Consider the following 5,794-nt stretch of genomic DNA (forward strand, 5'->3'; position numbering starts at 1 on the left):
GGGACCCGGGGACACCTTAACAATCCACCGGGGCTCTAGCGGAGGACTTCTGTCGTCGGTATTACTCAACTCTTTGGTTCGAGACTGGAGTTATTTTCCACATTGGATTTTCGTCTCTGCAAACTATTTTTTTCTTCTTGTTTTTACTTTTTCTACACAAACAAACAAGACGAGCTCAAGGATGAAAAAAATAAAACGGATAAAAGTATCCTTGTTTTGGAAGAATTAGAAACACATCTGCTAAAAAAATGATTTTTCTAAGAGTTGCTCACTCAAGGGTACTTTTGAGAACTCGGTTCGAACCACCTCCTCCCCCATCTCCTCCGGTCTCTGTAGAGATCCAATCAAGCCTATGATAATCCTGGACTCCTCCACAAGCACATGAAGAAGAAAGTCCACCCTAAAGGTCTTCTGTACTAACCTCTCATCTCTGCAGAGGGGGGGGGGGGGGGGGGGTGGCGGTGTTCAAAATGCCACCGCAACGTTCTTTAGATTTTTTTTCTTTTCATAGGAGGAACAAATGTGAGGCAGGCGCCTCACTCATTAACTGAATGTCGAAAGGTGGATTTGGAGTCCATCGTTCCGATCTCACTGTCTTACATTGTTCACTTGAAACACCTTAAAGGAATCGCGTCTAACCCAGGCAGCGTACCATCTGACTGAATATGAAACGCGCCGGTCTGGAAAATCAGCCTCCGTGATAAAATTCAGAAACTAAATTGCACCGCGGTAAGGCAGCAGGAGAGATGGTAGAACCGTCCACCGGGCTTCCTTCCTTCCTTCTTGTTCCTAGCAAAGACAGATCTCAAACTGCCAGGCTTGTGCATGGCAAGGGTATACTTTCACGAGATGGGCTGCTTTGTAATCAATCAAACCCGTCTACCTCCCTCGGCGGCACGCAGAAAACAGAATCATTTGTTGTGCTTGAGAGCGTTCAGCCGTGGTCTATTCCAAGTATTCTTTCGGGGCCTCCAGGTGCTGCCAGATTAACGGCCCAATGGGGTACACCCTTACTCCAACATCTTTGTTTTCTTGTGCCAACCGAGAGGGGGGGGGGGGGGGGGGGGGTGAGAGAGAGAGGGAGGGAGGGAGTGCGCGTGGTGTGTGTGCGCAACTATATACAGTCAGTGAATGCCGACTCGCACTATCGTTATATCTCCACATGCTCATGCCAAGCCAAGATCAGGGACGTCCGCTTGTGTTGTTGATTTCGCGTCCTTTTATTTTTTTTTTCTGTGTTTTCGCTGCCAATGCTTGCTGGTACCAGCCCCTCCTGGTCTAGTTAGCCTGTCCCTGCACGTGCAGATCATCCTGCATAGCGTAATATCCTCCCCACAACTAAAGACAATCCTAGTGAGTCGAACCATAGCCCTAGTGAGTCGAACCAAACCCCTCGTGACCCGCAGCGCGACCCAAACCAGAACACGGTTCAGCTCTTTCACGTAAAGCCTGGAGAGGTACACAGGCTTTTATTCAGGTTTTCATACTCGTTCAGGTTAGTTTTCATGTTAATTGAGCCATTGAGAAGATCCTTCTCATCTTGCCTGTTATTTAATTACACCTTTTGTGTTCCAAGAAGTCTGATTGTTAGAAACGCTAGCCAATGTCACTGCAAAGTATGACGTCCAGCCCGGATCGAAAAGCAATTCAAGTCACTAATCGGGCGAATGAGTACCGCCATAACGTTGTGCTTGTGTCCGTGTGTGTCTGTCTGCGTTAACCATTCTGTCTCTCCCAAGCAATGCCGCTGTCGTGTGATCTAAACGGTCGTGGACGGTCACCAATAGACACAGGCTTGGTCGGCCCCGCGTGGGAAAAGGATTACAAATGCTGCTGGTTATTTTTTGCCAACGAAGATACCGGGGCGCAAGTGCTGGATTCGTCCAGGAGCAATGTCGAGACGATCGAGGAACGTTTTTTTTTGTTATTTACAGACCAGCAGTGCCAATGTGACTCAGAGGGTCTCGATCCCCACAGTCCTGCGTCACAGGGACCCGTCGCGTGTGACGTGCACCGTGCAGCTACGTGGATGCCTGTCAGACGTTGATTCTTCTCGTGGACAAACCCAAGTCTAGCCGTTGATGTGACACTGAATGACGATGGGCATAACAGAACAAAAATATTCTATTAGAGGACTGTTCTTGTCATATTTGGTGCAGACGGTTTGAATGTGTTTAAGGGGTTGTGGTTGTTGGTTACAGGCAAATACACATCAGGAATACGGAAAGGAAATAATGGGGCCTTAACTCCAAGAAATAAATGTTAACGCCAATTAGGATTTAAGTGCTCTAGGTAATCCCTTGATCCTCTGATGGGTTGTAGATATTTCAGATCAATAGATTTCAGATCTATGGGCTTAATTAACATTAACTAGCCTAATTTACTCACCTATTGCAATGTCAGTGAATGGTCAAAGCAGGCTGATGTTTTAACTACCACCTGGGGACCACTCATGCTTCGCCAGTTGGCCCAGTATATTGCCTGGGCCTCGCATCACCTAAATAAATTAAATATTGCTAAATGTGCTCATGGCAAATTGGTTTTACAAGGAATCTCTTTCCAGGCGAGATTCCTTTCATCAAGATCACATGCCACGGTGTGCTCACGCATACAGGACTGTCCCCTAACACTGGTTCACTGGGGAGATGGCATGCCGTTCCTTGGTTTGAAGCCTACTAATTAGGACGCGTACAGGCCAACAACGCAAACCACAGGATTGTTAAAAGAATCGCATCAAAAAAAGTATTGAGAATATTGGCAATCAGGTGCGGTCGTTACAGTCCTGCAAGCTTTCTTTTTACACTAACGAAGGAATTCTGCCAAGGTAAAACCCTGTGCAATATGCTGTAAAGTAATATAAATAATAAAGCTCAACTCTGATTTGCTTACCGGCATTCGCTTTTTTCCTAGTGTGGAATGTATCATATTATACATGATGACCTATGTTCTTAATATTGTTATAATATACAGGGAATAGGTTGACCTAGTAATTATTGATGCTTGTGACTTGTTTCTATGAACATCCTGAATGTACCTTCAGCGATATATTGTTTCTCCTTCTGACAAATGTACTTTTTGTAAGTCACTTTGATAATAAAAGCGTCTGCTAAATTCCCTCAATGTAAATTACGGTAACGACACAAAAGATCTGCAAAATTGTTCAGGCACCTACACAACAGACAAGGACACAAACTGAGTTCCACCCTGGGGAGAGAACGAGTGCAGGAGGAGCTGCCTCTATCTCAGAGAGCACTGCAGAGCACGTTGCGTTGTTGGTGGATTCACTGACACCCAGCATAAACCGGAGGCCGGCCGCCCGTCTTGTGTAAAGTGGGTCGGCCTGCCGGCGCAGCAAGCTGACCTTTGAAGAGGGAATTCTCCCAGAACGATTTCATCACTAAACCTTGTTCCCGGTGATCCGTGATGAACGGGGCCCAGGTGAGGCGGCAGTCCAAATATGGCAGAAACGCAGTTATGTTTTCACGGTTCTGTCACTTCTGCTCGGCTGGGTTAATCTGGACACGATTATTATAAAATGTATTCATTTTTTCTCTCTTCTTTTCAAATGGAAGTTCTAAGATGATCATTCCTCTTTACTCCTTGGTCTCCTTCACAGTATTTGCAAGTCAAACATTTATAACTTCTTCATTCTTTTGTTCAGTCCCATTTTGCTGTTTGCAGTTCTATCATACCCTCCCTTACTCTCCTAAAAACACCCCTCTTACACATTTATTGTATGCTTTAAATCCTGGCATTTAAAACCAGTACCATTGTGCAGCGTCTTATCCTAGCCATCTTCGAGGAATGGGTTAACCGATCAAATTGTAAATGCTTGGCACTCGTCTCTATGGATATCCTTACTATACCGACTGTGATATATTGTTTCTTTCTTAAGACAAACGTACTTATTCTAATTCTCCTTGGATAAAAGCCGCCTGCTATAAGCCCTGGATGTAAACGTGTGGGCCTTGAGGGTGAAGGCCCTCTCAGGGACCCAGCCCATCGTCGTCTCTGAACTGGCCTTGAATCCCCTCAGCGCGCCAGCCAGCCTGTCTGGTGACCCTGTCAGCCCCTCAAGTGGGAGCGTCTCACCACCCCGGTACGGGGCCAGGGGGGGTACCCACCGCCACCCGCCACCACTTTACCCCGCGACGCGTGCTGCAGAGGTCTCGTCAATAGAAAGAGTCTCACCCTAAACTGCACCACACTGTGTGTGTGTGTGTGTGTGTGTGTGTGTGTGTGTGTGTGGAGGGAGGAGCAGTGTGTTCCTGTCCGTCAGCAACCCTCCGCTATAAAGCCAGCCTTTATCAGCGGCGTTAAGTGCAGGGCCGAGACGGAGCTGGGTCAGCCCCCCGAGAGGACCAGGCGAGAGACACCCTGCCCCAGGAAGTATGGTGGCTGGGGGAACCCGGTGGAGCCCCTCTGATGGGGGGGGGGGGGCGCAGGGGCGCATCCCAGGGGCCAGCCTACTGCAGGCGCTAATGCAGGCGCTAATGCAGAGAGTCGCTCAGCCCCAAATCGCTCTCTAATTTCCCCCCCCGGCTCTCAGGAGGAACAAAACCATCCAGGGGCCCTTGAGAACGAGACTGAGGATTTGTTAAAAGTGATTTGTTTGGCTTCAAGCACTATCTTATATCCAGGCCCAAGTTCTAGTTCTGCTGTCCCTGAGTGTTTTAGAGGAGAGGGAGGCCTGAGGAAGCACTTGCTCTCCAGGGATTAGCATATCCCTAGAGGAATTCGAATAATATATTATATAAAACAAAACATGACATTATGAAACTCAACATTATTTTTTTCAGGGGTTGAAAAGGCAAGATTTGTCACTAATAGACAAACTGTTTGTTTTATAGTTGGCCTCTATGCAAATGTGACATTATACCGGTTTCCAAGTCAAGTTTCTGTGTTCTTGCAGCACTTTTAAAATGAGGTGTGAATGACTGACAGATCAGCCAGCATCAATTGAAGCCCGCTTGAGGTAAATGAATGGTTCCCTCATTATTTTCATTTGCTGAGATTCTCTTGCAGTCACGAACTTCCCCGTCTGTCACGGCGTCACTTTCTAATGCCGCTCCACTTGGATTGAAGTCCTGCAGTTTCCCCATCTCCTTTATCCTCGATGATATTACAGCATAGACCGGCGTGATGTTGGAAAAGTGTTAGCGAAAGCCACCAGTCTGGCTAGTTAGTTATCGGTGTCAAGAGGTTGCAATCAAATCTTATGATAATGGATTTGAGAAATCGTCGTGAGGCGAGGTCACGCTTCTTTCAGAGAGCGCCGCCCCCTCTCAGATGGCACAGTAATAGAGAGTGACGCCCCCTCTCAGATGGGACAGTAATAGAGAGCGACGCCCCCTCGTTTGCAATCTTTAATAGGTCCATGATGCAAACTGATGAGACTTTTTGGGCATGGAGTTTCAATATTATTAATTCAATTAAATCCTACACCATAACGCATGGATAAGTTACAATGAAATACCATACAATAAACGATGGTTCATAGGCATAGCCTAACTATGTATCAATAAAATAAAATATTATAATATAATATAATATTAGGCCTACATAATATAATATAGTGGCGGGTGCGGTAAGATGAGCCGTTTTTAGGCAACTGTACACATTCGTTGACATTTGAAAATCAATTCAGGAACCACCAATAATTGATGCCTGGCTGTGAGGCAGAGAAGCGAATGGTAAGTTTGCAAGTATGTTTTTTTCATAATAAACGTTTTTTTGCAACAGATTGTTTTTTTTGCAAAAAAAAGACAACAAAATATACGATAACAGTATAGAG

This window comes from Gadus macrocephalus, chromosome 15 (genome assembly GCF_031168955.1).
Source record: "Gadus macrocephalus chromosome 15, ASM3116895v1".
NCBI classification, from domain to species: Eukaryota; Metazoa; Chordata; class Actinopteri; order Gadiformes; family Gadidae; genus Gadus; species Gadus macrocephalus.